This window comes from Vulpes vulpes, chromosome X (assembly GCF_048418805.1).
Source record: "Vulpes vulpes isolate BD-2025 chromosome X, VulVul3, whole genome shotgun sequence".
Lineage (NCBI taxonomy): Eukaryota > Metazoa > Chordata > Mammalia > Carnivora > Canidae > Vulpes > Vulpes vulpes.
In genome coordinates this window covers 98,630,524-98,652,095 of record NC_132796.1, presented here as the reverse complement: position 1 = coordinate 98,652,095, position 21,572 = coordinate 98,630,524, and the positions used below count along the sequence as shown (strand labels likewise).

At 40.3% G+C, this 21,572-nt stretch overlaps 1 protein-coding gene across 33 annotated transcripts in view; it reads left to right on the top strand.

Moving 5' to 3' along the window:
• The window catches only part of ENOX2 (ecto-NOX disulfide-thiol exchanger 2), a 263,608-nt gene that overhangs the window by 164,929 nt on the left and 77,107 nt on the right, over positions 1-21,572 (top strand). The gene's annotated exons all lie outside the window — the stretch shown is intronic.

The window sequence follows — 21,572 nt, the reverse complement described above, 5'->3', positions numbered from 1 at the left end:
CTCTCAGGTTTCTCTTTCCCTTCTCCATGTTGTCTTCAAGAAGAGAACTGTCTTGTGGCTGCTCTCCACTTTCTCTTTTATTCAGAGGCCAAGCAGAAAAATATTATTTGCTCAGACATCTCCTCTGCTTAAAGGATCTCAAAGGAGGCTTTGGTACCAGCAACAGGACTGCTTGAAGGATGTTTAGGAACTTTACTAGTTCTGTCTTGAACCCAGAGCTGCTTCTTAACCCTTAACTGTGTCATATAACCCCTGGTATCTAAATCTGTAAGAGCAATAACTAATAACTAATATCCCATTGAGAGGAGCAAGTAGTGTCTCTGCAGGAAAAGCCTGCCTTGCTTTCCTACACTGGCAGGGATCTCTACACTACACTAGATTAGCCTGCCAAGATGGAAATCCTGCTATAATCTGGGACACATATCTGAACTGTGTTGGAGACAGGAGGATCTATCTCTACTCTGCTTCTTCTGTCTTTCCTCATCTTTTTCCTCCTCCTTTTTTGAAAAGTTAAACTTTATTTTGAGATAATTGAAAATTCACATACAGTTGTAAGAGAAAATATGGGGAGATCCCATGTACCTTTTACCCAGTAATATCTTGCAGAACTATATAGTACAATAGCACAACCAAGATACTGTCATTGGTACAATCAAGATGCAAAACAGTTCAGTAGCCACAAGGATCCTTCATGTTGTACCCCTCCCTACTGCCTTACACCAGCCACTAATATATTTATTCTCCATTTCTGTAACTTTGGCATTTATGTAAATGGAACCGTGCAGTATGTAACATTTCTAGATTGTCTTTTTTCACTTAGCACAATTCCCTCAAGATTCATTCAGATAATTGTGTGTATCAATAGTTGATTGTGTACTATTCCATTGTATGGATGTGCCATAGTTTAATATTCACCTGTTAAGACCATCTTGGTTTTTACCATCTTTTTTTTTTCTTTTGGCTATGATGAATAAAGCTACTATTTACATTCATGTCCATGTTTTTATGTGAACACAAGTCTTCATTTCTCTGGGATAAAATGGCCAGAGTGCAATTTCTGAGTCATTTGGTAGTTGCATGTTTAATCTTTAAAAGAAACAGCCAAAGTTTTTCAAAGAGATTGTACCATTTCACATTTCCGCCAGTTGTGTATGAATGGTCCAGACTCTTCACATCCTTGCCAGTACTTGGTGTAGTCCTTTCTTCCTAGTGTTACTGAGGTAAAACTGGCAAATAAAATCACAAGATATTGAAAGTATATGTGATGATTTGACATACATATACACCGTGGAAGGATTCACCCCATCAAGTTAACACACCCATTACCTCATATATTTACCCCTTTTTTTGAGAACATTTAAGTCCTACTCTCTTAGCAAATTTCAATTATACAATACAGCATTATCAACTATAGTCACCATGTTATTCATTGGATCCTCAGACCTTATTCATTTTATAACTGAACATTTGTACCCTTTTACCAGCTTTTTCCTATTTCCCGTATCCCATAGCACTTGGCAACCACTTTTCTACTGTTTCTACGAGTTTAGCACCCTGAGGTGTTTATCTTTGTCTGGCTTATTTCACTTAGCATAATACCCTCCATGTTTTTCCATGTTGTTGCAAATGACAGGATTTCCTTATTTTTAAGGTGGTATAATATTCCTTTGTAATACCAAATTTTCTTTATCCATTCATTTGTTAACAGACACATAGGTTGTTTCCATACCTTGGCTATTGTGAATAATGCTGCTATGAATATGGGAATACAGATATCTCTTCAAGATAGTGATTTTGTTTCCTTTGAATATATACCCAAAGATGGAATTGCTGGATCATGTGGCAGTTTTATTGTTAATTTCTCGAGCCTCCATACCATTTCCCAAAGTGACTGTACCAATTTACATTCTCACCAACAGTGTACAAGAGTCCCCTTTTCTCCATACCCTCACCAACATTTATTATCTTATCATTTTTATTATTATTAGAGACATCCTAAGAGGTGTAAACTGATATCTCACTGTGGCTTTGATTTGCATTTCTCTAATGATTCATGACATTGAGCACCTTTTCGCATATCATTTGTATGTTTTCTTTGGAAAAATGTCTATTTAGGTCTGTTTTCCATTTTTAATTGTTTTTTTTTAATTATTGAGTTGTGTTAGCTCCTTGTATATTTTGGATATTAACTCCTTATTGGATATGTGGTTTACAAATACATAATTTTTCAAATTTTAGCCATTCTGACAGATGTGTAATGATCTCTCACTATGGATTTAATTTGCATTTCCCTAATGGCTTATGATGTCAAACATATCTTTGTGTGCAAATTTGACATTTGTATATCCTTTTTGGTGAAATGTCTCTTCATGGCTTTTGCCCAATTTCTAATTGAATCATCTGGGTTTTTTCTATGGAGTTTTGAGAGTTCTTTATATATTCTAGATACTAGTCCTTTGTCAAATGTGTGGCTTGTAAATATTTTCTCCCACTTTGTAGCCTGTTTTTTCATACTCTTAATAGGGTCTTTCACAGATCAGTAGTTAATTTTAATGAGATCTAGTTTATCAATTTTTCCTTTTAGAGATCAAGCCTAAGCACTCCTTGTAGTACTGGATCCCAAATATTTTTTCCCTAAGGTTTTACATTTAAGTCCAGGCTTCATTTTGAGTTAATTTTTGTATAAGGTATCTATGACTTAAGTCAGCTTTCTTTTTCTTATTCTTTTTTTCCCCTACAGATGTCCAATTGTCCCAGCAGCATTTGCTGAAAATCATTGAATTGGTTTTGCACCTTTGTCAAAAGTCAATTATGAATATATGTGTGGGTCATACAATCGTTTTGCCCCTGGCAACACCACCTCTATCCACACCTCCAAAACTGGCAGAAGAGAGCAGATCAACTGAGGTTATTATGACAGTATGCTTTTTTAATAATAAATAAGAGTACAGAAATAATAGTAGCTAAAATATATAGAGAGTTTTTGCTGTTTGCTAGAAACATTATTTATTCCTCACAACATCCTATAATACACATACTATTATATCCATTTTGTAAATGAGAAGACTGAGAGAGGTGAAGTACTTTGCTTACGGTTAATGGTGAATCTGGGAGTCAAATCCAGGTCTTGATCTTAGGGCCTGTCTTAAGCATTAGGCTACCCCTCTTCTCAATATCATGTCTTCATGTGCCAGACCATCCAACCACTCTGGCTAAAAAGCAATTCTCCAATCTATAATTGCTATAATGATAGCAGCAGAGGACTGATTACTGTTTTATTTTTTTAAATTTTTTAATTGGAGTTCAATTTGCCAGCATATAGCATAACACCCAGTGCTCCTCCTGCCAAGTGCCCCCCTCATTGCCCATCATCCAGTCACCCCAACCCCCCGCCCACTTCCCCTTCCACTACCCCTTGTTCATTTCCCAGAGTTAGGTGTCTTGTTTTAAAAGTGAAGGCAAGTCTGCACTGGTTTAAAGCAACCCTTGGTTTATATCAGTGGCCTTCTGACTCTTCAGGGGGAAGTTCTAACTGGGGCAACAAACCCCTACATATCACCTATTCTACCTGTCCCTACCAGCTGCTACAATACAAGCCATCAAACTATTCTGAGGCAGTGTTCCTTCTCTCATTCCATTCTTAGCAATGTGTTCCCTTTGTGTGTATATGTGTGCATATATGTGGGGGATGGAGGGAAGGAAGGCAGGCTAGAGAAGGTTTACAGGGACTTGGGCCAGGGCCACAATTGGAAGGATAAGCAAAGACTGTAGTTGGACTGATTTTCTGAAACTTTAATTGGTTAGTTTTCTAACAGGAGAATCATACTATGTGAAATGGCTCAAACCTCTCCTTTCACTTATGCTGATTGGGATCTTCACCCAGAACATGAACATATGGTGCTCTAGATGCTCCAAAAGACAACCAGGAAGTGTCTCAAAGACCATAGGCAATATAGGCAACTCTGGCTAAATACCGTTTATTGAAAGCTGCTGTGGCTTCAATTGTAGTTGTCATTACTGCGAGGCCTCTAACACATGGGAAGTGTATATTGGAAACTTCCTAGTGATTGAGCAGGCTGGCTTTAGATTAACTAAGATGCTTTTATGGTCTCTGGATTTGATCTGGGACAGTGCTTCCTAAATTCACCAATGACGAATCTTGAATCATGTATAGGGAGCATTTTAGTTGATTATCAGACCTTGAGATTTACATTTCCTTATTCTCTCCTACTTAACTGCTTGCCTTCCATTTTGTATTCTTTGAGCTTTGGGGAAGCGGTATTGCAGTTTGAGGTGGTGGGAGGGGCAGGGAAGCATAAAGGCATAAAGAGAACAAAATTAGAAAGGTAGTGGTTAATTACTAACACGTGTTTAGGAAAATGTTTTCTTGAAATTAAAAAGAACTCAGCTGCACAAACCCATGAGTAATACAAAAATTATAATGATGTTCTATCACTGTTGAAAACCATTTCTCCTTGTGGCACTTGGAAAACATCCTGACATACCAACTACAAACACCTAACATCTATGAGAAGTTTTTCCAGAAATCATAACATTGCAAGCTGTCTGGAAATTTCTATAAGTCTGACCATTGGAAAGTTAGGTCAAAAAAAGGAGAAGATATTTTATCTCTGGCAGTGGAGGAAACAACCCTGAACTTTGAAAGAAGGATTCTGTGGGCAATCAGATTTTGAATTCAGTATTCATCATTTTCATAAAGAGGGTGGTCATTTTGAGACAGTCTTCACAAATACCCATTTCTCCTTTGGAGCACCTGAACTATAGGACTTCAAGTACAGTTTGGACTAGGAATGATCATAAACACTTTAAATCTCACGTCCCAAGCAGCCTTCAGACTCCACTTGCCTTTCCTATCAGGTTCTTTCATCCTCATTGAAAGAATTCCAACAGCTAAATGACCACAGACATTCTAAGTAATTTTCTTTAGTGGAAAGTAAGACACAGAAGACATCTACTGCCTACTGGAAAATTAAGATGTTCTTTTCTCTTTAGACTTTGTTTCTGGAAAAAGGCCATCCTTTTTACCTATATTCCCATCCTTTGCCCTAGGAATCACCATACTTTGAGATCTGGAAAGAGAGAGTTACCTGTATTGGTCTGGGAAAATCACGAAAGAGAAGCAACACAGTAGTTTGAACAGTGTAGTTTGAATAGAAGTACTAACTATAACAGGGGATGGCTAGTAAGAAGTAAAGAGAACTATAAAAATGTAGGAATAGCAGCTTTAAAGAGCCTCCACTATACCTACTGCTAATTTAGAGCAACCAAGGTACAATGCTTCCCCCAGGGGTGAGATCCAGACCTTATAGTAAAGGACACAGTTGTGGCTCACTGGATTTACCAGAGAAATTGCTGTGGTACCGTGCCAGCAGAACTTGCTGGAATTCTGCCTCCTGGAACTTTGTAGAAATCTGCCTTAGGGAACTTCCGGGAGATCTGTTCTCTACAGTGCCAGGGAAAGCTGCTCCCAGGGAAGTATCTTAGCAAAGGCACTCCACTACAAAAGTGAGGGATACTGGGAGATGCTGTTGGATGCTACTGATTACCATGTACTACAGGGACTACATGCTGGGGAAAGCTGCAGGCACTGCAGAAGCCTGGGGCTGAGGAAGCTGTGTGTGTGGCTGGAGTGAGGCACTGGGAAGGTGGGTTTTTGCACTGCAAGAGCCTACAAGCACACCAGCACATGGGTACCAGGAAGAAAACTTCCTTCTTTCTGAAATGTTTCTCTTGTGCCCCTTACTGACAAAGCTTAACACTGTGCCAGCTGGCAAAGGTGAGATGTTTAAAAGGCCCAGAACCCTTTTCAGAGAGTAAGCAACAAGGGTGAATTCAGAGCTAAGAAGCAATACATTGATAATTGGCTCACCAAGCCAGCTCAGGTCTAGTCTCTAATAGTGTTAGCTCCTAGATCCAGCTTATGTTCTGAGTGGTCTCTCTTCCTCTTTTAATTAGAGAATGAAGGGATAGAGACCAGTTCCTCTTTGTCTCCCTATGTCTTTAGTCGTTACTCCCCACATCCTGTGTAAAACTAGCCCCCCAGGGAAAATGGCAGCTATAGCTCTAGCTCCACTACTCAGCCTCTCCTGCTCTGACTACTGAATTCAAGTTACCTTCAACCCTTTGTTGTTCACCTACCTTCACTGTACCAGTTGGAATGGGGACAAACATTTATCAAATGTCTGACATGTATCAGATGGCAGTAGAAGTGGTAGAGTTGGTGAAGAGCCTAGGCTTTAGATTCAGGCTTGGAGTAGAATCCCCTGCCACTTACTGCCTCTGTGATCTTGGGCACAAGATCTGTAAGCCACCATTTCTTCAAATGTGAATGAGAATAGTCATATCTGAAACTCAAGAAGGTTGTGAAGACTAAGCATAAGCAATGTACCAAATATAATGCCTGACATCTAGGGTCAAAGAATAGAAGCTTGTGTTCAAATCTTGGCCCATCTTTTTTTTAAAGATTATTTATTTATTTATTCATGAGAGACACACAGAGAGTGAGAGAGGCAGAGACACAGGCAGAGGGAGAAACAGGCTCCATGCAGGGAGCCCGATGTGGGACTCGATCCTGAGACTCCAGGATCATGCTTTGGGTCGAAGGCAGGAACTAAACCACTGAGCCACCCAGGGATCCCCTTGGCCCATCTTTTACTAGTTGTGAAGCCTTTGAGCAAGTTACTTAAACTTTCAAGACTCAGTTTCCTCTTCCATAAAATGAGAAGCAAAATACCTGCCTCATAAGGTTGTTATATGAATAAAATGCATTTAAAATGCTTTGTGCAGTAATTTGCACAATGTACTCAATAAGTGGTAATTTTACATAGAGGTGTACCCACTGGACATAGTGCTGTATACATCTGTTCATTTGTTTACTGCCTATTTCCTTTGTCTTCCCCATACTCATCCTAGCCTCTCTACTCCAGTGCTTCTGCCCACAAAAGGAGCACAAACAATATTCTTGACCAGCTGACTGCCTGCCGCTGTCGTGAGCAACCCTAGACCACCAGACAGACATTCCTCTTAGCCCAGAGGCCCTCTTGAGATGGAGACAGAAAGGCTTAGTTATTCGTTCTGGGTTATGACAAAAGGTCTTCATCTCTTGGCAAAGAACTAATTTCCTTAGTAGTTACACAATTGCTTTTTTGAAGTTGGTCACACACCAAGGGAAGAAAGAGCCAACTCACAGACCTCTAAATCATCCTAAAATCGAAGTCTCATTCTACTTCCAGTCATTAGAGAGAGACTGGGAAGCAAAGGGAAATGCGACTAAATCTTTTTGAAAAGAGCACATTTTTCTAATGTCAGTGTGATATGCTCCTGGCAGAGTGCAGACCAAATGACACATACAAACTCCTCCTTTATTGAAAAAACTTTAGGTGCTTTGCAAACAGCCATTTATACTCATGTATACATATTTGGTCATTCTATCGTGTAAGTGAGATCCCTGGGTAAGGCATCTTAACCTGAGTGTTGAAAGCTCACGTATATCCCAAGTTATTTTTTGTCCAGCTTGTAATCTGTGAAGTGTCCCAGAAAGTAAGGCATACATGATGCTATGATTTTTAATTTTTTTATTTTTTTAAAACATAAATTTGTGAGAACACCTGCTTTCTCATTTGATGCTATTGCTAAGTGAAAATCTCAGTCTTGACTCCCCAGCACTAGAGTGTGCTGAATACCCCATGCCCAGTGTTATTGCTTAGACGTTCCCTCCAGGCAGAAATTATGATTCTGACTCACTCTTTTACCCACCCTTTTACCTACCCTAAGGAACTTGGAACTGGCATCTACTCAAAGTAGATAGCACAGCTGCAACCATCACCTCTAGAGAAATAGAAATCACCTTGCCAATTTCCCACATGTCCTATCCAACTTTCTGAGCAATTTCATTAGCATTCCTACAAAGTAAACTTAACACTAAGTGGCAGAGGCAAGGTTACTCAAACCGAGACCTTGGAACTCAGCTGGTCTTCTGGCAGAGAAACAATTGCTGCTAATGGCAACACCACAGCTCCAGTGAGTGGACATGTACAGGTGGGAATGGGTGACACAAGGTACCTCAGCAGCTACTGAGTGTTGAGGTGGGATATGTCTACCACCCAAAGACCCAGATGTCGGATTAGGATAAAAATGATTTTTAAAAGAGCATAAAAGGGATCCCTGGGTGGCGCAGCGGTTTGGCGCCTGCCTTTGGCCCGGGGCGCGATCCTGGAGACCCGGGATCGAGTCCCACGTCGGGCTCCCGGTGCATGGAGCCTGCTTCTTCCTCTGCCTGTGTCTCTGCCTCTCTCTCTCTCTCTGTGACTATCATAAATAAATAAAAAATAGAAAAAAAAATTAAAAAAAAAATAAATAAAAGAGCATAAAAATGTGGCACTTTTATATCCATTGATTCTAATGGCCTGAAAGGAGAGCTATTTGTTATTCAGCCTCTGCCATTGTTTTAAAAATGTTTTGCTTTCTCCACTCAAGCAAGAGACAGCAAGGACAGCTACTCAGTCTCCTTCCATATGTCTCTGCTTCTTGGCTACCCCTACCTGACTCACCTTCTATTACAGGAAGTGGAAAAGCTGTAGATGTTAGGATTTGTGTTTCTTTTTAGGCTCAAAAAAACCAATTTTAAATAATAATTCCTTTAAAGGGAAAAAACATGTTTAACAGATAAAAAGTGATTAGCAGTTCATCTCCTGGGAAGACAGAATAAGTGAAGATAGATTAATATTCCTGTAGGAAAGGTTTTTCCATGTGGGCTTAATATAAGGAATAACTTTGATCACAAAGGTTTCCATGAGGATTACAACAAAATACTTAATGAGATTACAGCTGTGGGTAAGAGTATCTGCTTACTTATACTGCATGTTTGGGTGGAAAATAGGTCCCTTTCCTCCAGGCTGATATTCAGACAGTGTGCACCGAATGGCCATATAAGTTTAATAATACTGAAAAAAAAAAAAACAACCTTCTGTACAAGTTGGTAAATAGGTACTGCCAAGAACCCCCTAAGTCATCACTGGCTACCCTGGCCAATAAATAATCATTGTCCAGATCCCCCTAAATGACCACCTATCACCAGGCCACCCTGATCCTCCTTGTATTCTCCCAGCTTCCCCATGGTCTAGCAATAATGGATTGACCCCTGGCATAGCCAGGGGGTCTCCTCAGCCTTGCTCCCCTGCTAAGGTTCAGTGTCCCATTCTGTTTGCTAATGCCACACTGGTGTTTGAATATCACCTCTGGTTCCATGATTTTATTCCCATGACTTGAGATCATTTTGGTAGATAGAACCAACCAGCTTACCAGAGGTATCCTAATAGAGTTTATTGTTCTTATGTAGGTTAGGCTTAGTTAATGAAAGAAAATAATATGGAAAATACACCAAGATTAACTTGAGGGACATTTTTAGAAAAGGAAAGCATTTCTATTCAATAAAATAACTAGCAAGTAATGTCAGCCACAATTATTATCAGGCATTACAGTGCTCTCAGCAGACTGAAGTAGGTAAAAACTGATATTGCTGTACTGGCTATTTGTTCATTCACTATGCCATATCTTGGGGATAAGTTAAAAGTATATGAGGTGCCATTTCTGCCCCCCCTCAAGTCCTTACAATCCCACAGGGGAAATATTGCAGGCACCCAGTTAACTATTTATACAAGGTAAAATGCTAACAGCCATTTAGAGATTCACAGTAGTACAACGCCAGCACACTTTCTGTAGTACAAGGGAACCCCAGACTGGAAAATGTTCAGTTCCTGTGAAACAAAATAAAGGGGTTCACTTAGACAAAACCAGATTATCTGTGATATTAAATTAGTACTGACTCTGCAATGATGAATAATATTTAATGCTACAAATCCTATTAAAGAAAAACTTACTGAAATCGGTAGAATGATGCAAAACAGAGCATTGAAGGATTCCTTCTGCTCCCATGATGGAAACATATTGGATAATTTTGATTCACTTATCTTCTATGAAATTATATTTGCTAATAGAATGCAAACATCATTGGTAAAGAAAGAAGAGCAGAGATGAATCATTATAATGAATGTTCAAATAAAGAGCATCAGATTCAGAAAGTTACATTATTATATTGCCTAAATAAAACCAACTAGGATTTTCCACTGCAAACAGTATTAGGCCTTTCTATATAACACGCTTGTTAAAGTGCAGCAACTGAAACACTGACACCCCCATCCCACCCCAGATAATGCTGGGGTTGGTAGTGCTGGTGCAGTGGCTTTCTGGAAACTCAATGTTGTTCTCCTGTTTGAGGTTCTCTTAGCCTTCTTGGGGGAAGATGCATGCTTCTTTTTTAAAAAAAAGATTTTATTTATTTATTCATGAGAGAGAAAGAGAGAGAGAGAGAGAGAGAGAGAGAGAGAGGCAGAGACACAGGCAGAGGGAGAAGCAGGCTCCATGCAGGAAGCCTGATATGGGACTCTATCCCGGGACCCCAGGATTACACCCTGGGCCGAAGGCAGGCACTAAACCACTGAGCCACCCAGGGATCCCCCAAGATGCATGCTTTTTAATTCATCTCTGGTACTTGCCAAATGGCTTCTCTATATGAGAAGCTCAAAAGGATTGAGGTTGCATGTGTGTGTGGTGGAGAAGGGCCTCTTTGGGTGTCAGACATGAGATTTGTCTTACGCTTTTGCCTCATCACTGAATCAGTCCCCATTGAGTGCCAACTATGCACCAAGTGGAGCCTCTTTCACTTCATTCCTAGAAGTCTAGCTGCCATTCTTTTCCCACATGGTTTGGCCAATTCATTGGTGTCCTGAAAGGTATCAACTTCAGTTCTCCTCTCTGATGAGCTTAAGTGGAATTTAATAATCCCTGCTAAATTGTCCTGTGACTCTGTCACATGAATAAAGTCCATGGACTCTAGGTTAGATTGTAAGTATCAAATTAATTTTACTGCAAAGGTCAGGCTGTTCTTCTGGCATTCTGTTTTCCTTGAAGGTTAGTCACTGCATGCTTGACCAAAACCTTCCTGTCAGAGCTATATTCAAAATAGATTTAAAGATACAGCCAGATTGAAAAACAGACATTTGGAGATAAAAGACAGTGTACTCTGACCCCGTGGAAATAGCAAGCAGCTGTAGTGATTTTATGTGTGTATACAATATATTATCATATCTAGGAAATGATGGGCATTAAGCTTAGCACCTCTTCCTCCCAAAGCAAATGTCTGCTCATCTTTTCCATCTAGCTGCTCATGTCAGAGGAAAGAAATATTTCTTCCCAAATGACTTCTAAGCTTGCTTTCCTGAGAAGTGCCACCCTTGGGGAACCAGGACCTATCAGTGGAGTTTGGCTCGAAAAAGACATAATTGTATTCAGATCATGGCAGACACCTCCATCCTAGTTCCCTTTAACCTTCATCTGTCTTCCTAATCTATCACGGGCTCTCTCTTTCCAGTCACCTCCTTTGGCCAACCCTGTTGTGAGTTCATGCACTCCTAATGTATGTGTCTATCTAATATACTCATCAGTTCAAGTTCTACAAGTAACATTCATATAATAACTTGTCATTCATACCCCCGGAAAAATCCAGAATTGGCTCTGAGGCTATAAAATTGCATCCAGTCTATTGTCAGAGCTACAGTACCTTGAAGCTACAGGGCCTGAATCACAAACTTCTTATAGCATGCACTGAGTACCTTTGGGCATAATTGTGGTCTCTTTCAAATTTCCCACAAAGAGATAGCAGTGGTAGATAGGTCCTATAGAGGGAGATATAGTCAGGTTGCAATTTTGGATATAATTCTTCTCAAAGAGAAATTTACAAGTAGATCTGGGGAAGCTCTCTAGCCTGTTGCTCCTTACAGTGTTCAGCTTTCATCCGTGACAGTCACAATATTGGCCACTGTATGCAGGACAATGTGTATGTTCAGTGGTTGAGTTTTCTAGAACAATCTACGGTGCCTGCCCACATCTCCTACAGCCAGTTGTGTTTGTAAGACAAGGCAAAGTGAGGTGTGTAACCTGAGCATGTGGAGCAGGGGAAAGTGGAAAGTGAAATGGCTCAAGAAGGCATCATCTGGAATACTGATGAGTAGTGACAGCTAAGTCACTAAAACAGATCTGAAATCCTTTTTTTCAGGAAAATTCAGTCTCTCCTTGCAGTTACCTATGAGCGGGCTAAGCCTCTACTTGCATGGGCACACAAGTCCAACACTTTCATTTCTGAAATAGAATGACAACTTAGCTGCTTTGTATGTCAAACAGCTAAAACGTGGACCACTCTTCAGCCCACAACACAGACTATCTGCCTTCCATGTGCTCACCAGAGCACTACATTTCAAACTATCTTCCCTCAAGTTCTTAGCTATACATAGGGACATGCCAACTAGATGTATTTGCCTAAGTAGCACTGTCCCCAAGGAAGCAGGCCCTAACAAAGGAGTATGGTTCAAAAATAACATGATCAGGAGCACTTGAGTGGCATAGTCAGTTAAGTGTCCAACTCTTGGTTTCAGCTCAGGTCATGGTCTCATGATCATGAGGTTAAACCCTGTAGAGGTCGAGCCCAGCATCAGATTGTGCTCAGTGCAGAGTCTGCTTAGGACTCTCTCTCTCTCTCTCTCTCTCTCTCTCTGCCCCTCCCCACCCAACTCTCACTCCCTCTCTCTAAAATAAATAAATCTTTTTTAAAAACCCGACCTGATCATATTCAAATACTGACAGACACCTTCATCCTGGTTCCCTAACCTCATCTGTCCATCTAATTTACTTCATGACCTCTTCTGTTCATCTCTTTTGACCACTCCTCTTGTTAGTACATTCATTATTGATGGAAGTGTCTAATATACTTGTCAATTTAAGTTCTTCTGGTAACATTCATGTAGGAATGTACCAACATCCTACCTCTAAGGTATTCTCAGTCTTTTCCTCTAATGAGTAGGACAAACAGGACTGTCATTTTATACTTAGGCCTTTTATAAGTTTTGCTTGGTCTTTATTTTTGTGTGAATTTGCCCACCTCCACCCCCAAATAGATCACAAGCTGTCCGAGAGAAGTAACTGTCTTCTACTTCTCTTAGATCCCTTGCAGCCACCAACAAAAAGCATAAGAGAGCCTCAATAAGTACCATTCGTTCATTCATTCATGCCACTAGGAAATAGTATCCAGATGGATTATAGTAATTTCTGAATTCAAGTGTACTCTTTTATTTTTCAAAGAAGTAAAATTTTTGGGAGCGCCTGGGTAGCTCAGTCACTTGAGCATCTGACTCTTGGTTTCAGCTTGGGTTGTGATCTGATGGATCAGGGGATCGAGCCCTGTGTCGGGCACAGAGTCTACTTGAGATTCTCTCTCTCTCTCCCTCTGCCCCTCACTCTGCTCACTCACCTTTCCTTTAAAATAAATAAATACATATTTTTTTAAAAATGTACAATTGTACTCTGAGGTTGTATTGTACTATGACAGAGTTAAAAAGGTATTCAGTGGTTCTGTGCTTTGTGCTACAACCAGACATTCCAATTACAGTGGCTTAAGGAATCTATGCTTTGCACTGTAGCTGAGAAAGTGACTGGAAACTGATCCACCACATTCAGTAGGCACTGCTGTCATCGAAAGATCTGCCCAAAGCCCTTTGCTTCTGTACCTTGGCTACCTTTATAAACCAAATTCTGTTATGAATGGTGGTGCCACCTCTACTAATTTTCACTTAACCTTTCCATGCCTTCCTGTTTTCTTCAAAAAAGCCCATCAATATCGACCTGCCTTCCAGGGATGTTTTGAGGACATAATGCTGATAAGAAAACATCCTCTATGAGAGAATATTGATGACAGTTGTTTTGTAGCCACAAAGAGAGAGGGCACTCAACAGTAATTGGAGGCCATGTTTAGCCACCCAACCACCCATTATCATTAGTACTCAGATTGATTCTAATGCATCATAATAATGCAACTTGTAATCCACATGTAGGGGGTAATTTATTGTCAGGTGGTGATTGTTAGTAATAAGCTGTTTGAACATATTCAGAACATAGTTGTACACATCTCTTGTTTTTCTTCCTCCTTTTGTTTGCAAGTCTTATTTTATAGCCTTTTACCCAGTGTATTTTCTCCTTTTACATCGCATATAGCGTTGCTGTTATTCTTTAAATAAGCTTAATATCTCAATGAACAGCTAGAACACAGGAGACTGATTTGGAAAAGCGGTTTAAATAGCAAAGTCCAATTTAAAAATGGTGGTGGATTTTATCACTCAGCTTTATTAATGGACTTCATTCCAACTGTATCGCATTTTTTCCTCTAATGTGTTTGTATAAAAGCCCTTGCCTCTCTCATTAACCCCTTTGGCTGGTGTTAACTCGTTCCTGGGCATTTGTTGCCATAGCTGCAGCCATCCCTCAGCTGGAGCCCTCCTGTTAGCCCCTGCTGTGGTCATGAGGGGCTGGCCTGCTTGTTCCAGGCGTCAGCTGTTAGGCGGAGGGCAAGAGCCTTAGAGCCTTGCAACCTTAGAGGTCAAACTGCCTATCCCATGTACTTAAGCCTTGTCTATATATTTTTTTTCTTAGCAGCAGATGGGCATTTGGTTGTCCAGCCTCAAGTCTGGGAAACGTGTGTGGGAATATTACCAGCACTCTTCTTCCCTCACCCCCTCCTGGGCACCCAAGCAGGTAGCCTAGCTCCATATTCAAAAAGATGATCGATATTCCCCCTCTATTGTTTGAGTCTCTTCCTTCAACACCTGCAGCAGCTGTCGGGACTCATGTACAACTTTCGTCTGTTCACTGAAATAATTGCCAGCAGTTTTATGGAACGTCTCTTGTGTGTATTTTTGCCCATTTACAGATTTGATTATATCGTTTGCAGAATGAAAACGTGGCTTTTCTCTGCTTACTCTCATTCTCACAGATATTCAAGGAGAGAGAGACCCTTTTACAAACAAAATGGAAATAACTTGCAAATGGTTGTGTTTATATCACACAGGCAGAAGTCAGGACCTTCAGAGGGTTCCTTAGGCATGAACTGATCAGATGATGAGCACATCCTGCATACATTTCTGTTCGAGTTATCAGCCAGAACTGTCCTATGAGAAATGACTAAGAAGAGAAAATGTTAGATTCCTGTAATGTGTGACTACTTTCTGCCCTAGGCTCCAGCACTAATGTAGGCCAAAGCAAACACAACTCCCACCCACAGAAATTGGGCAGGTACAGTGGGATTTGAGGAAGATGTTTGAAGGTGGAAAGTTTTCATGTAGACTGGTAATACAAAAAAAAAAAAAAGACTGGTAATACAAAGTTAGAAAAGAAAATTTAATTTTGTCTGTGCCATACCAGCTTTGCCAGACAGCTGGCAAGGGTAAATCTGTGGATGAGCTCCAGACTTAGAAAATTCATAACTATCTAGTCCTTTATCTTGACTTAAACAGAAATGATATTATAGCATCAACAACAGCAACAGAATAGCAGCATCATTAACAACTAACATTATAGAGTATCTCACACCTTTCAAAAACACTTTTACAATTAATATCTCTTGTCTAACAATCTCACCAACCCTTTAAGATCAGTAGTAAGTTGTTTGCATTTTTGTGATGAGAGAAACAAAGCTCAGAAACTGTAAATAACTTTCCCAAGGTCCCACAGCCAGTAAATAGTATAGTCTTCGGACTCCAAAACTCTAGAATACCTGTGCTAGGCAATGCACACAGCCCTGTCACCCTGCTCTTTAGCCCATGGCTATCTCCATGTCCCCAAACCTCCAGGTAAACAAATTAAGGCCCATGCAGTGAAAAACAAAAGGAAAATATCTGTATTACAAAAGAATTACTGTCTTCCCATACGGGTTCACCATTAAATGATATCTTTAACACTCATGTTCATTCACGGATCACAGACTACTGGACAAGCTGCACAGAGAAGGCAGAGAAGCAAGGCAAAGGGGAGAAATGTGAGAGAGAACAGCACAAATCAAAGTTCCTGGAAACTAAAGTATCCTTCAGAAATTCAGATAAGAGTATTTCTGAAGAAATAGCATCATCATATGTAGTAGTACTGTAAGGATACACAAGTAATGATTAACACAAAATTCAGAATAGTTGTTATCTCTGAGGAGAGATGGAAAGAATTAGGGAGGGGCACGTGAGGCCTTGAAAGGTAATAATTATATTCTTTTTATTAAACTGAATTTTGAGTACACAATTTTCATTGCACCATTTTTTAAATACTTTACACTTGTCTCTTATAAATTCCCCTTTGTACCTACTCAATATTTAATTTAAAAAAATTAGAGAAAAACTGTGTGAGTCAGTGGACAAATAGGATTTGATATACAGAAATTAGGTTTATATCTTTAAGAAAGGTAGCCATTCTTGAAAGCTAGTTGCACTTTAATTAAAAAAAAAAAGTAGCCACTTTGGTCTGACAGTGTGTCCCAGTTACACACCAGTTGGTTTCTCAAGAAGTTCTGATGTGTGGGGAGGCGGTGCTTTCCCACAATTCTCCCAGGGTCTTTGAGCATTTCAGCTGCCTTGTCCCTCCCCTCTCCTTTCTGATGGTGAACTTCTTGCTTCTGGGAGAAGAAAGAGCAGTGGCTTGGTCATTTGGAAATTTGAAGTTAAGTGCTTGAACTGTAACCACGGACTTATGGGTTGTCACTGAAAAGACTTACTATCTTTTGGCTTTCCTTGGTGTTGGACCTGACAGAAAATGCAGTGAATGGGTGGGCTTGTATATTTATTTTCATCACTGGTTGGTTTCTCTCTAACCAATCTGGGCACGCTATAAGCACAGGCTGACAGGAATTATGGCTTTTCTTCCATGTGGAAATAAGTGGATAAGCAAATACTCCCAGCCTGATTTTCTTTCCAATTCATTATTTACAGGGAATTCACCCTCTGTAATCATTTTCAAATCAAATTTGCTCTACCAATCCCTGTAAGATTTGCTCTGGAGATCACCACCAATGTAGACATCTTTTTATTTTTTAGCAGCTTATGTCCCCTCCATGTTAATGCCAATTAAAAAAAAACAAGAATGGATTAAAGGTGATGTCACTAGTGGCCTGGAGATTCACTCAGGAAGAAAATTTAAGTCACAGCAGAAATGGATAAAAGGAAGGAAAGTCAATAACTCACACTTGTTTGCTATTTGAACTACTATTGCTGTATTAAAATATTCAGGAGAACTACTGAATTAAATGAGGAAGAATATATCATGTGTAAGATAGACTCCAGGAAAGGCACTATTATTAATATCATCCCAGAATCACAAAATGCTGACCAAATCACTTGCATATGGATTGTTCCTGGCATAGGCTGATACAGTGGATGTCCTCCACCCAGCTGTCAGAGGTTACAGATATGGCCATAATTTCCCTTTGTCTTATTGGAAAGGTGGACATGAAAAGCAAATTCTCCTGCCTATCCCATTGCCTCCCATCCTTATCATGGAAATGAAGAAATGATACTAAGTAATTCTGGTTTTCCTCCACTACAGATGGGGTGATCACAAGTGAGAGCATGGACATAAATGCCATCCATGCTTTTAGGGAAAAAGCAAATAGGTTTCAGCAGCAGGTCTGATGGGTTTGGGATATGTACAGTGGAGGAGGATGGTTAACACCAGAAAATATTTTGAGGATTTTATTAGCAGTACCACTTTTTAAAAATGTAGCAGATGAGAAGCATATGAATTAATCCCACTGTTCTTTCTGGCAGTGCTCTTGGTATAGAACTGGTTAGAGAGAAGTCATATTGTTATTTTCTGCTTAAATACATACCCCAGTATTATCAATGGTTAGTTCTTCTACTGGTATTTTCCTGTCCATTTCACAACTGAAGGAACTCTTAACATTCCCCCTTTTTCCCACCCCAAAGGGCCCCTGTATTCTACGAGATATCAGAGCTAATGCCCACTATTGTTAATATATTAATAATAATTACTAACACTTTACTACCACTGCAATGGACTTTTTTCACATGTTTTCTCCTTTAAGCATGGATAATGAAGACCAGAGACATTAAGTTACTACTCTAGCATCACACAACTAGTAAGTATCAGGCTAGGGTTAGATCTAATCCAAAAACCATGATATTAACTATTATTATAACCCCATTTTTTCTTTATTCAGGGTCACACAGCATTAAAAGTTGACAGTTTATCATGCTTGATCTGGCCAAAGGCATGATGGGGGTTGGCGAAAGTGTGTTGTAGTTTTGAAAAAAAAAATCAGTTGTTTTGAAACATGACACAGAGTGGGAGGCAGTATGAAATTCATCATGGTACAAGCTATTCTTTTCTGATTATTTGTTAAATTGAGGTGGAGCTTGAAAACTCGAGTTAGGCTATGCTTAAAGAAGCTAGAAAGGGGCCAGAGCTGCTGACACAAGGCAAAGCCATTAGCCAGTATCAAACTATAGAATACTTTGTCTCTCCCACTAATCTGTGGGCCCCTCAAAGGGCAGGGAAACATGGATTTTTCACCCTAGTGAAACATGTTGGAAAATCTTGGGGTTAATCCACTTTAGCCCTTGTTGCTGAAAATCTTTCCAACATGTTTCAGTCCACTACCTTGCCATAGGAGAGAGAGTACAACAAAGATAAATATAAACTCAATCTAGAATTAGGAGGGCTGAGTTTCAGCTCTAGCTCGACTCTTTTCTTGCTGTGTAACAATCACTCACACCTGTGTTTGTCAAAGTGCAGTCCAATCATGTGCATCACAATTGCCTGGAGTGCTTGCTATCTAGCCAAGTTCTAGGATCCACAGCTGAGGTTTCCATCTGGGTGGTGCCGGGGAATCTGCCTGTTGAACAGGCACCCGAGATAACTCAGCATTCTTCATAGTGTAATGAGAGTATATAGCTCAGTGGTTGAAAGTGTGGGCTCTCGGTGTCCATCGAAAGATGAATGGATAAAGAAGATGTGGTTTATGTATACAATGGAATATTACTCAGCGATTAGAAATGACAAATACCCACCATTTGCTTCAACGTGGATGGAACTGGAGGGTATTATGCTGAGTGAAATAAGTCAATCGGAGAAGGACAAGCAGTGTATGTTCTCATTCATTTGGGGAATATAAATAATAGTGAAAGGGAATATAAAGGAAGGGAGAAGAAATGTTGGGAAATATCAGGAAGGGAGACAGAACATAAAGACTCCTAACTCGGGGAAACGAACTAGGGGTGGTGGAAGGGGGGAGGAGGGCGGGTGTTGGAGGGGAATGGGTGACGGGCACTGAGGTGGACACTTGACGGGATGAGCACTGGGTGTTTTTCTGTATGTTGGTAAATTGAACACCAATAAAAATTAATTAAAAAAAAAAAAAAAAGAAAGTGTGGGCTCTGAAGCTGTACTGCCTGAATTTAAATTTTAACTCCAGCATTAATTCCATCCGTGACCTTGGGCAACTTCCTAACTTGTCTTTCGTTCATTTTCCTTATCTGCAAAATGGGTATGATAAATATTACCAGTTTCATAGACTTGTTGTGAGGATTAGATTACATAATACATATAAAGCCTTAAAACAGTGTTTGGCACATAATGAGCATTTAATCAACACTAGGAATCAACATCATTATTGTTAGGTGTATAATACAGGTGAATAAACAGGCTAAAAAGTGTGCGGAACTTGCCTAAAGTCACACAGCTAGTTATTAGTAGAGCCAAGATTTTATTTTAGGTCTATCTGGCTCAAAATCGATATTTCTTCCACTATAATTTGTTGCCTTTGTAAGTGCAGGATGTATGATGTGAGTTCCTTGGAGAGATGCACACTAAGTAAGACCTGTGTCCTTCTTCTTACTTGCTACACCCCACCCCCTCTGCAACTGCCATCTTGGAGGGCTGGCTTGGCACTCTAGCTTCTTATAGATCTAGTTAAAAACCTTGAATATCCATGGGGCAACTGGGTAGCTCAGGCAGTTAAGCATTGAACTCTTGATTTCAGCTCAGGTCATGAACTCAGGGTCGTGAAATTGAGCCCCATGTTGGGCTCTGTGCTGGGCAAGGAGCCTGCTTAAGATTCTCTCTTTCCCTCTCTCACTCTGCCCCTCCCCACACCCCTTCAAAAAAAAAAACACCTTGAATATCCTTGTAACTGCTCTGATATGGAGGTGGCTGTGGCCAGGACCCTCCAGCTTATAGGCTAAACCAATGAATCTTCCAGGATGAGGGTTAATTTGAGAAAGCACTCTTTACCCCCAGGTTCTCATCTGCAAAGCTTGAGGATCAAGCTATTATCTTCCCCCCTCCACCCTGCCACTCACACAGCCCCTGTGAAAATGATTACCTACATATAGGCTAGGATAAAACCTTTCCTTTTTTCCTCTTCCCCAATGAAGAATATGTTGTGACATCTTGATCCCCTTGAGTGGCTCTGTGATCCATTCTTGGTAATGCTCATAAGGAAATAAAGCCCTTGCTTGTCTAATAGTGTCATCTCTCTTAAGCCACCTGGGAACCGCGTCTTAGAAAAGCCTCTGTCAGTTCCCTCACCCTGCATAGCCATGATGCAAGCTGTGGCGTCACTGTCTGTGATCAGAGAGAGAGTGGGATGTGCCTGAGGCTTCAGTGCATTGTTCACAGATAATGATGGATTGTTAATTTTCAAAGAAAATGAAGAGGGATTCAAAATAACACCTGTAACACAATATATTGCTTCATGAGCAATAAATACCAAACAGAAGATAAAACCTTGAGCCCTAGACTTAACACAGAACTAAAACATGATTTATCCTGCTGTTTCCTTTCCCTTAGCCAGAAAACAGAAAGTACGATGTTATTCTGTTCTAGGACACCCAACCTTGCCCTTGTGCCATAACCTTTTACAACATATACTTCTTGAGTCTGTAGTCTACAGTATGTAAGGTCCTATGTGATATGCTAGAGATGGTGTTTTCTTCTGTGTTCCATGCAAGTATTTTCTAAACTTCCTCTCTTTGCTTTGTCATGGTATTCCTAGGGCTATTTGCAGGACTTCCATGGCACCTAGCCTCCCCACTGTGAGGATCATTTCTTTGGTGTGAAGCATAAATATAATCATGCTAAAAATGTTAATTCTTGGTGGGAGAGGTGATAACATTCATTTTAGTACAATGGCATAAGGGAGTATATAAACTGCAGAAGTTGGGATTGGCTGCACATGTGGTAGATGGGAAGGGATTCTGAAGAAGCCAAAGTTATAAGGCACTCTCCAATAAGAACATGTGAAAATTGCTGCAGGAGAGCAAGGTTTCTCAGCCTTAGCACCATTGACATTTTGGGTCTGGTAATTGTTTGCTGTGGGGGTGCTGTGCTGTACATTGTAGGATGTTTAGGAGTATCCCTGGCTTCTATTCACTAGATTCCAATAGCACCTCCTGTCTCCAGTTGTGATGACAGAAGGTGTCTCCAAATATTGCCAAATGTTCCCTGGTGGGGGGGGGGGGGGAGCAACTTAGTCCCAGTTAAGAATTCCTGCAATAGAGAACCTGGGAAACATCCATCTGTGTAATGATGAGCTTGATAGCCCTCTTAAATTGTGGAGCCAGACTGCCTGGGTTTGAATCCCAGCTTCACTGCAAGCTAACTCTATGACCATT